The sequence below is a fragment of the Macrosteles quadrilineatus genome, unplaced genomic scaffold, assembly GCF_028750875.1.
Source record: "Macrosteles quadrilineatus isolate MER2022 unplaced genomic scaffold, UCM_ALF_1.0 Scaffold_3__2_contigs__length_128488019, whole genome shotgun sequence".
NCBI lineage: Eukaryota > Metazoa > Arthropoda > Insecta > Hemiptera > Cicadellidae > Macrosteles > Macrosteles quadrilineatus.
Window position 1 is genome coordinate 97710982 of NW_026542596.1, and position 12348 is coordinate 97723329.

At 34.8% G+C, this 12348-nt stretch overlaps 1 protein-coding gene across 1 annotated transcript in view; it reads left to right on the plus strand.

The window, feature by feature from the left end:
- Nucleotides 1-486: 486 nt before the first annotated feature.
- Nucleotides 487-12348, plus strand: part of LOC128990402 (CD151 antigen-like) — a 47390-nt gene continuing 35528 nt past the window's right edge. Inside the window, exon 1 of the mRNA XM_054412750.1 lies at nt 487-760. The gene's annotated coding sequence lies outside the window, so the exon portion shown is untranslated. The remainder of the gene's footprint in view (nt 761-12348) is intronic.

The window sequence follows — 12348 nt, forward strand, 5'->3', positions numbered from 1 at the left end:
GGAAAGCTTCATCCATGTAGATTTGCAAATAATCATGAAAGTTTAATTTTTTTTTACATTATTAGGGTAGTAAGGGGTTTGCCGGTATGCATAAATTTGATCATATGGAACTTGTGTTAATAAAACAGCTGATTGTTGTATTGTTGTTTCCTTGGGTTTTCTTGGTTTACATGTTGTAAATAAATCATATATTATGTACTATGTTGTAGTATTAATAGTCAATAGTAATATTTTAGAGAATGTTGTATTCAACCACAACGGGCTCTGTTGCTAATTATACATACATATAAACAAATAATACAAAATAGTGCTTCAAACTCCAATTCCACTACTATACTTCTTTTACATCAAATGCAAATAGTTCACAAGCCTATCTAAAGACAGCACTGACAGCGCACCGTGTTCAATCTACCCTACCGACCTAGTTTCAAATGTCGCCGACAGGAGCTCTAGTGTACAGGACACAGTGAACTGCAAGGAGTTCATTCCGGTACGGGTACATCAGCTGTAGTGTAGTAGTTGTGTAAAAGTTGCTAGCGCGCGGTTGTTCTCAAGGACGTGGTTGTTATCATCAACAATTAGCCCTTTAACACAACTCTGATAACGCCGTTATCGTAGCCGTAGGATGTAAAACGTGTAAAGTGAGAATATTTGCATCTTTAGATTTTTAAATTTAGAAAATTAGTTTGCCTGCGAAGATTACGTGATGGATTTATAGTGTGATTTCTGCTTGTGTGCTTGAAAAGGAATTCTTCAACAGGTAAGATTTTTAATTTTTTAAATTTAAAAACGAATTTTAGGAATAATAAAATGTTTATTTAGAATTTTGTTTTATTTATTCGTACATTATCACGTAGATTGTAAAAGACAATTATGTGAATTATGTAGTTATTACGGTTGCTTTTAATTTTGCATATTATTTGATGTTATATGTTTACCATTTTGATGGATCGTATTTATTAATATTTAGGAATATGTACCACGACTCCGACATGGTATATTATTTAAGTGTAGTAAACAGATAACGTCTTAAAATCTTACGCAAATAAATATATAAAAATAATACGATGAATATAATGAGAATAAGGTTTTGATAAAAACTAGATCAGGTACTTCAACTTTGTTTCAATTTGATAGGAAAAGAGATACAACTTTGAATTTTATTGGATTTATTAAAAGAAGTCTTTTCTTGTTAACGCTAATATTCTATGATATATATGTTCACTGCCAAATTAATAATTTGTTAGTATTTTGATGAAAGATTGAATATTCTACTATAAACTATTAGTTTAAAATTTTACAAAAAAAATATACACTTTTAAGGAGTTTAAAATGAATATAGCTATGCTATAATGTTAAATAACTCACCAAAAGTGATACTGGACCATTTGTAAAGATTTAAAAAATTGCGTTGCACAATAAATTAGATTTTGGCGTAAGACAATCTACTTAAATTAAGTATCATGTTCACATGTTTGGTAGTCATTAAAAATGTTGTAAAAGAAAATTTTTCAATTTATCGGCAAAGTTTTATAAATAATATTAGTATTCAAGATAAATCCTAATTTACATTGTTGTACGTTACTTCGCTAAACTATGTTTTGTTTTTAAAGTAATTTCACGTATGTTACAAATCTACAATGTTATTGTTGTTGTTATCCGACAGTTGTCCATTTCAATATTTTTATTCAGATAGAGCATTGTTGAATAAACGTTCTTTTTTCAGTAATTAGACAATGCAATGCTACCGAAGTTATCTTCCTCATATTCTGATTTGTGATTATTGTAACGGTTATTTAAAGTAGTGCAGGGTACAAGTTGTTTTATCTTTAGCCTGGTATTTTTTTACACCGGGTGCAACGGTGCAACTGCAAATACAAAATTTGCATCTTCTTCAGGCCTTTCTTATAATTTCGATTAACCTATAAGCTCAAGGACAAAATCAACAGTTTCAAGTAAACAGGTTCCCTTCTCTGGACTCGAAACCAAGGCATTTTTTGTTTATGGAATACAATGACTTCCAGGTTTATTATAATTCATTATGTTTATGATGTTGTTATTATTATTAGCTGTGACATCGTGATTCCTTAGTCAGTGCCTCAAAAGCATTTAATCCGGAACTATACTTCGTTAAACTTTCTTATTGCATTCCTTCATGTTTGATTAGGGCTTAAAGAAGAAATTACAACTGCAAAAGAAAGCGTAAGCGTGCTCATGATAGTTTGATCCTCCCAATAAAGACTACAACATATAACATAGCAAGTAATCCTTCTGTTTAATTTATATATCTTAACAACTTCACGGAAGTTCCCATACCTTCATAGAAGTAAATTATTATATTACTGGTTTTTTAAGACTATCTACAGCCTTAACATTGGGATCAGAAGTCTACTTCTATCTGTAGTCCTAGGTTTTAGCCTCCACTAAGGTCTAGTTCCCTTTGTATCTTTGTCAGCTCAGCCTCCCGTGGACTCCAGACTCTCTCACACCCACACACGACGGCCCGGTACACCCTAGTGGGCGTAGACCTCCCACTATCCTAGACCCTAGACGTGTTACTGTGTCTCTAATAACATCTGTGATTAAATATTGTAACTTTATTGTTCTTTAGTCTCAACTGAGGTAATTGACATCCTTGACTAAACGTGTTGAGAATTGCTTCCAAAATACAATTTTTTGTAAAGATCGTTCATATAATTTCACTAGCATTTTACATTGTAATTGTTTCACAACAGACTTACGTTGTTATTAAAACAAAGTGTGAACAAGAACACTATTTTTTCAATAATACAATACAATTTGAAGTTTGATTTCTTTTGTGTTGTAATTAAACTAGGCCTATAACAGAACTTATCCAGTTGTTATTGTAGACCAACGTTATTTTCCACTTTGCATGATCGTCAGAAGTTTACATTAGGCTTCATGGAATTGCTATTCATTTACTTTCTCAAGACAACAGTTCAACTGGTGTTTACAACTGAAATTGTTGGCATCGCATCATATTGTGAAATATAAACTCTGTTTTTAAAGTAATAGTGTTTTTCATACTAGAAAATTTTAGGGTGGGGTATGTGAGTAGACTAAATGGCAATAAGTTAATTTAAGGTAGATTTTACGAGTACCGTTTGGTTGAATTGCCAAGGAAAATCTTTTGCTTATAGTCTGAACATTTATTTTGGGTTGGGGTAGTTTTAAAGAAAGTTAAGCGAGAGATAAAATGGTAAACAACAAAATGCCTCTTAAACTGGACGATACAAACTCTAATATTGAGTTTAGCTGATCGGTGACTGATAAATCTGCAAAAGAGTATGTTTTGAATAGTATATAACCCATGCAGCATCACATGATGGTGTAGTATGATTAAACACACTTGTAAAACAATTAGCTTAACATTTCAGTTAAAACAGCTGTTTCGATGACGATCATTGCCCTATTAACTCCGGGGTTATCTGTTCAGTTGCTTTCGTCGATTTATCATCTGGCAACGGGCTATTTCGTTGTTTTCAATCGAAATCTGAAAGCCTTTTGTTTTATTTATTGTTTATAAATCTTCATGTAGTTTAACTTTTTGTAACATGGATTGCCCTAGAATATATCTCTTCAGCCACTAAACAAATAACTACTCTCCTGCACACGTTTTGCTTTGCGGTGGCCTAATTTAGAGTTTGTGTGTTGTTTACAACATGTATAATGAAGTCTATTTCTATTAGATTTTTGTACATTTTGTAAGGCTGTTAGTAGAGAAATCTCTTAAACATAGAGAAATCTCTCTTAGCCTGAAAAATACAATTTTCGAGTGATTTCTTGGTATGACGTCACCACGTAAACAACGCTTAACACCACTACTATAGGTCGGCCGCTTAGAAAGCGACCTCCTCCAGTATTGGTTTAGCATTAGCGCGCAGGTCGTTTTCTAAGCGGCCGAACTATAGTAGTGATTGGGGAAGAAGCACGGACTTTGGTTCCCAAGTCCCAAGTTCATATCCATCCAGTACATTTGATGTAAGGCCTACTCTCAAGGCCTAGTCTATGAACGTGAAACGGTTCTGGGTGTTGGTTAGAGCTTGGGTGGGACAAAAGACACAAAATAACCGATTGGCAAAATTTGAGCCCCAGCTCAGAACCGCTCTAACCTCTATCCCAGCCACTACCGGAAGTTTTCACACTAGCGCCTCCGCAAGGTTCTCCGAAGCCTATTCACCGTCCCAGACGCTGAGAGATGTTCGTGGCCCGAGGTCCATCAATTACTCTAACTGATGGTCTAGAGGAAGCCGTCCGTGCCGACCAGCGAGTCTTTGTCATTAGCAGACCTCTGTGAAATTGGGCTTCCATGTTACGGACCCACCTCTCACCTCTACTCCGGTGAACGGGTTCGTAACATTTTGAGCGACGCGATTCTATCGAAATTGACACAACTAGAATATAGTGTTTAATTCACTAACGTTAATAATTCTGTGAAGCTTTGTTCAGTTTAGAACCATCACTACTGCTCTTTCTAAGAATCGAATTATTTGTACTTTGTGAGCAATAAACCCTCTCAGCTAGCAATGATTCTCGATATAGACCTAAATCTTTATTTATTTCAAATCTGCTAATAAGACCTCTTCAACAACTATTTATCCAAAATACACTTTTGTGGTTTTGTGACTGATTGTCACTCAACATTCTGTATGTGACAGCTGAAACATATGTTAAGTGACGATCACAAAACCACAAGGCAGGCATAAATAACTGTACTTTGCAACACTAGCCTGCCTAAATAGTATAAACTGTCAAGTGAATTAATTCCTACGTATATGAGTGTAATAAGATTTTAAAATATTTAAATTTTGAAGATGATATTTTGTCAACATGTAAAGTGATGTATATACAGTATGCAGTGGTACTATTCATATTTAGTGAACACGCCTTAACTTTGGGCATCCTTATAAATCGTGTAAAGAACGTAAAATAATATTTCTAAACACCGACTATATAAGTATTTCCATTTTCACCCACTCCAAACAATATTCGTGTCCCGAAATCTTTAAATTTTCATGAAGGTGATTACATCGTTCCACTGACACCACATATACCATACCAAAAACTCACGGGGAGTCAAATACTTATAATGATAACAGGTGTTTGCCGTAAAACCCAAAACGGTTTAGCAAAGAGTAAAAAGAGAAATGGACATTTCAAATGTGAAATAAGTTAGTGACATTAGATGACGGAAGTGTCTGTTAAGGGTGCCGGTTGACCAGATGGTACATTATCTACGGTATCTGCTATCTTCTGGTAACGGAGCAAGTCACCAACGTGCTGAAACCGGTTACTGAAGGTGCTTAACATCAACTATCCTCCGCTCATTACACCGCGGCCTGAGATACTGTACACTGTACACAATATTGTACAATGTACACTAGACACTGTACACAATATTGTACATTCTACTACACCATACACTAGACACTGTACACAATATTGTGCACTCTATGCCATACACCAGACACTGTACACCATACACTAGACACTGTACACAATATTGTGCACTGTACACCGTACACTAGACAATGTACACAATATTGTACACTGTACACCGTACACTATACACTGTACACAATATTGTACACTGTAAACTGTACACTATATTGTACACTGTACACCATACACTAGACAATGTACACAATATTGTACACTGTACACCGTACATTAGACACTGTGCACAATATTGTACACTGTACACCGTACACTATACACTGTGCACAATTTTGTACACTTTACACCATACACCAGACACTGTACACAATATTATACACTCTACTATACCGTACTCCAGAAACTGTACACACTATTGTACAATGTACACCATACACTAGACACTGTGCACAATATTGTACACTTTACACCATACACTAGACACTGTACACAATATTGTACACTCTACTACACCATACACTGTAAACAATATTGTACACACTGTACACAGTAAACAACGATTGGTGTACAGCGCCGTTGGGTTGACAGTTCCCGCTGTACAAAGGTAATAATTCTGATGAGATCAGCTCTATACATCGTGCACTGTAAACCTATTACTATACAACCAGTATTGCACGATTCCGTTCACTTATAAACGGCGAGGCCAGTTTGTATACGATTCTTTCGACAGATACATTTTGAATAAGAAAATTAAATTGTAATCATAATGTTAGGTAAGCGAGTGACTCCAAAACTTCGCCTTAAACGATCTTTTTTAGGAGCTTTATTTCGATAAAAGAACGTTTTGCAAGAACATCACATTACTATCCTCATTACATGATGGTGATTATTGAATATAAACTATATACCGATCTTAAGCCACATTCAAATGTCTAGTTAAATATCATTTTTATCGTTTATGTAACATAAAGCAATATAAACCAATTTTTACAGCAATAACATTATTTTGTGGCAAACTTTTGTGTCAGGCGCTCCATAAACATTTTCCGTTCCGTGTTTGCATTTTATGAAGGTCACGACGAACAGCTGTTTATGAATAATACAAGTGACACACAGTTGAGTTGTGTTGATGCCTAGACCAGCCTGGTACCAGATCTCTGTATGTGTTTGCTGTGCACAGAATGTTAACTGCAGTAGTATTGCATCGCAAGGCCGTTTGCTCTGTAGTTTGCGCAACCACCCGCCACTTGCTCCAACGTCAATTAATTTCTGCAGTTGCGCAATCTTCGAACTCGTTAAACTAATTGCCTTTTACTGAAATTGCTTTTTGTATAAGATAATGTTCTGCAACTGTGTATACTGTGTTAACATACTATCACTAAATTGGCATAACTGTTGGTGTGTTTGAAGCAACCATTTACTTTAAAGAGGACTGCTAGATATTTTAAATACTTCTAAAATCACTTGTGTATCCACACACCCCTTCTCAAGAGTTAAAACCAATATTTAACGCAGTAAGGGTAAATAATTCAAGTTCACATTTTGTTTAACCTATGGTACAATCAATCAAACACTAAGCCTAATAGAGATTAGTGATGATGAAATGGGATAGGTGAGACTTTTCCATATTGATCGTCAATTGAACAATTTTTTGCTAAACATTTCTTGTCGTGTAAATTATCCCATATGATTGGATGAATGCTATATAAAAATAGTTCTATGACTCACTTTACGATAGTATAATCGCATAACATTGCCAACGCATGAAATGCTAATCAATAATTTACGGAGAGAAGTCGAATAACAAGTCGCGAAGTTTAGAAGGCACCGAGGAACGTATTTTATCTATTCAATTGAACTGTAACTGGTATTGTAATAAACATACACGTACGAGTTCCAGTGCTGACCAGCGGCCACTAACAGTGGATCACATATCACATCAGTGGGCGTCGACCTGCTTTCTCTGGTTAATGTATTCTCTCTAAACGTTCAACCCAAAACGGTCGTGAACATCACATTAATCCGTCTGTTTCAAAACCTACGTACCACGGTCTGAGCGTAGGCGGAACATGTAAACAAACTTACACTTGGAGCAAACTTCGAGGAACTTGGATTTGATCCATTACAAACGTTAGTAAGCTCTAAGTCCTAAACTGACAAGAACATTAGAAAATTAAACCATTTGAAAAAATCGTTAAACTATTTAAGAAAAAAATCAAGCGAGATGGTAGGCCTACATTATTTGGAACTCGGATGAAACTTTGAGGATGAATTTAGTTACTTTTGTAATCATTGTAAACGTTCTAAAACTGAAGCGAATATAATTTATTCCATTGTTTGAAATCTGACGTTCCAATTAGTAAATTCATTGAGACGGTGACCCATAATTGGGTGCGTATTTTTATTTTATGCTGAACATGAACGCAAGATAGCTCTGTTACAGAGACACATTTATCAGCTGTTTCATTAGTCACATTTATTAAAAGCCCAATCATCTGGGACAGCTAGGTCAAGTTTTGAACTATACATAAAACTACTGACATTTTCCAGGATCACGGTTAGGAACAACGGGGGATAAATGTGTCGACAAACTTTGAAGCTATTTACTCCAACAATATATCAAAAATTAATCCTGAATTTCACGTTTTAGCAACTTCTTCAAATCCTTCATCAACTCGGGAACGGAATAATGCGTGAGCAAATTTGGAATCTAGATCAATATTTTAAAGGAGACTTGGATATTCAATGTCAATGCTGAATCCTCTTAAAGATAAATACCTCATTGAACTGTTTCATACCAAGGCCCAACTCTAGTGGGGCCTTGTTCATACCCGATGTTCAGCAGTGCATAACAACAAAACAGACAAATGTAAAGACACTTTAAAAGAATCTTTGAGTATACACTAATGCTATTTACCCAGAATGTTGAAATAATACAGCTGTGTTCTTGACATGCCATATAATAACTAATAGTTTTAAAAAGAGGAAAGCGTCAATAAAAGTGAAACTTTGGACCAGCTTTGTGAATGAGTGGCAAACATCAGGTGGGCCTGTAGCCTGTAATGCATGGATGCCCAGTGTTATAATAGGTGACCTTTTATGTAGTGGGTGGAGTACATGCGCAATTAACTATAATTGGACTTTCAGAAGGTTCGACGGTTGGTATGAAATTACGCTTGCAAAGATGGTTGAAATAACATTGGTTTCGGTTATAGGAAACTACTACTGTACTGTACTTCTTTGACAATGCAATATTGAATACTCATATTTTAAGATAACCATTGATTAAAAGTGTAACACCGTTAATTAGGTGTAGAAAACACAAATGTGATTTTTCTATCATGAATTTTTTGTGATGATTTACTTATCTAAAATATTAGAGTTCAACTTAGGCATTTAACATTTCAAATATTTTGTGAAGAGTGTAATATTTTCAGTGTATTTAGGTTATATACACATTGTAATCTGTCCAAATAGGTTTACCTACGCATGGATTATATTTTTGGTTAATTCTTATTTTTACCCAAAAATAGTTGTTGAATGTTTAAAAAAATGTTTTTTATAGAGACCAATTTTACTAGAAACGGATACCACAACATTAATAATTAATAACTATTTGATCAACTTTAAACAATCAGTAATAGTCCTCCTTATGTAAAATTCAACATCACTTTTACAAGATTTTATTTATATGTAAATTTTCGGTTAATTTTTTTAACAAAAACCTAGCCCTCGTTTTTCACCAAAAGTTCAGTTACAATAAAATAAAATAAAATGCTTTATTGTTGTTAAAACTAAGTACAAAGTTCATGACAATCGTCAAAAGATTAAGAAAACTATAACTAAAACAATATAACTACAGCTGAAAACAGGTATAGTTTCCAAATCATTCGACGAAAGACTTTTTGGACTCTGTACAAAACACAGACACACGTGTTTACAAATATTACAAACACAAACGTGCTACTGTTTTTCTCTGCCAACGTAACATTCAACAATGAACATCGCCACAAATAGAGGTTATGATCTAACAGGCACTGGCGAATGTCCATGCAATTATATCAGCTGTTTACTCGTTACAAGAATATCTGGAATGCAAGATGCAACGAGCGCTGTGGTCATGGCTAAACTGGACTAATGGATTCAGCCAACTATTTTTAGAGACTTCAGTTTAGCCAGTTTTGTATTTTTGTGGTGTTAATTAACAAACTACGGAATTTTCATATAAAATCATTAAAAAGAATCGCAAAGGGCAAAATGTTTGATTTTGACGAATAACATTTTTTTTTTTAATTAGGATATATTTGTTTCATAGTTTCATTGCTTGGCTTTGTACAGTTTTTAGCTACGATATGAAACTTAAAGTTAAATTAAAATTAATCAAACTTTGGATTGCAAATAAAAACATTAGGTGAGTTGAATGAAATGCTTACAGATCTATCGATGACAACTATCATGGGATTTAAGATGCAATCAAAAGGGTATTTTAAGTCAAATTAAAGTAAATGCAAGAATAAGGTTTTGAGTGAGATGGTTGTGTAGAATTGTTACTGAGTAATATTATCTGTTTCTTTAACTAAGATTATTTAAGCTACACAACAAACAGTAGCTGGGTAGGTGAGTAAACATCACGCTCATCTAAAAATCACAATATGTTTAGTCCTGAGAAAAATCAGAGGCTTTTGATGGTTTGACACTGTACCCAGCTGTCCTTGAACTTTGAGCTTTTAATAAATGGTTCTAGCTAAATTACCAGCTGAACTTTCATCGGAAAAGCTCATTTCATTCATTTAACGCTCAAATATACATACACCTTGTATGTCGTTTGCCTACAACTCTAATCAAATCTGATAATATTATTTAACAACTTACAGAACCGCATTTTTGTGTACTACCGGTATATAATTTTATTAGCAACTAATCATTCAAGCTAGACATTGAACGAATCTCAATACTTGCAAGTGAAGCAACAGCAGTTATCAACCTTGATAAATCAATCCGCCAGCATTCGCAACATTGCATACAATGCAGGTAGTACTGCATACTAATTGATAGCATTGAATATATAAGTTGATACTGACATCTCAATATTTATCACGTGATTATTCTTCCATTACGAAGGTTGACAACAGAAAATGTCAGTGATTATGGTATTGTTCTCATTAAATCTAAACTCACCACTTTAAAAGGAATTTTAGATAACTAAAAGTTTGCAACAACTTCCTGATCCTTATTTGTGGATTTGGCCATTGCATCAAGAGAAAAATAAATTTAATAAAATATGAGGATGGACCGAAGGTGCTCAGTTATTCATAAATGTTTGTGTATCGCATTTACAAAATTCCTTAATAACTTAAGATCCGTTCGAGCTACAAACTTGAAACTTATTATGATTACTATACTGTGTACGAATTACACTTCATGTTTCTAACATTTACAGTATTTAAATTGCGAGTCTTAGTATTTAATTTTGACTTCGATATTTTAGTTTTAAAACGTTAACAATCCGCATTTTTTTCATTCCATCCTTCGGTAGTTGAGGAGGTCCACGTATGTATGGGTTACAAAAATAGTTCCTAATTTTAAGCGAGAACCTATTCCCTATTGAAGAACCGCCTCCGTCAATTGAGACTTGGGTATTTAATCTCTGCAGGAAATTACTCAAACATCCTCCAGTTCCAAGAATGCAGACCCCGGGTTCATGGAGGAACCACACACGTGGTATTCCAAGAGTTCGCACGCTGTCCACGAACCACTTCCAAATATCGACCACGTTTTATCGGCTGTACGTTGTGTGGTGCCAATTAGTAATTGATTTACTGTCAGACGTAAAAGGCACGTTGTTTGGAGTATTGTGGTCGGAGGAATGCTCCTAACAAGCGGTGTATTTTGATTCTACCGGACCCAGCGACTCGGAACTTGTAGTCAATTAGCCAAATTTGGTAGAGAATACTCGCAGAGAGGCAAGACGTGTAGATACAGGCAGGGGCTGTCGTAGAAACGTATGTCGGTATTTCCACAGAACAAATACTAGACACTGTATACTTTATTACTTTCTCTACTATAACTGAATTTTCAAAAAGCTTCTTATAAATATGGTTAAATTGAACACCAGATTTCTACATTGGTTGTAAAAGTATTCTAAAAGAAATCGTTTCAAAAAGACCCAAGGAAAAAAACTATTTGTGATATTTAAAAAAGATTAAACATAAGAATGTTTGTGTGTGTTCAAGGATCTGAAAATCGTTTAGCTAACACGCCTACAATTAAGTAAAGAAGCAAAATTGATCAAGGTTTTTCGTTCAATAATTTAAATGGCATTTAATTCCTCAGAAAAGTAGCATCGTAATAGATCACGTACATTATTTATACTTCTATTTCTTAATCTATTTACAGATTTTACATAGGTTATGTTTTGTTCTGTCGAATTGGCGATGTGTTTTAATTTTCATAGATAATATTTTTATTACAAAACTCACGGTTCATACAGTACTAAGTTTGAGCTTGTGAGAAATTTTAAATAAAATCGGCAATCTTCTGCTGAAGAACCAAATTCCAATCCCCCAAAGTTCATTAACGAACCATACGAGTGCATACCGAAATTGCCATCACATATCACATATGGCCGAGTTATCACAATCAGAAAGCGACGCACTCACAGAATATGTGATAAGAGGCGTCGTCTGCGATACTAGCCAGCTGTCTATGCAAATCAAAAACAGAACATCTCGCAGCACCAGCTGTTTTACATTAGGAGCTGTCAACGACTCTCAACACTCGACACGAATATCCTTCAACACGGACACGCGGACGACGCTCGTGTTGCGACCGCTTTGACGACACGGTCGTGTCCTATGTGTAAATAATAAATAAATGTATTTTAGTGGCTTAAGTTCTCAAATAGAGTTTCCGGTGGACCCCAAGGGTCAA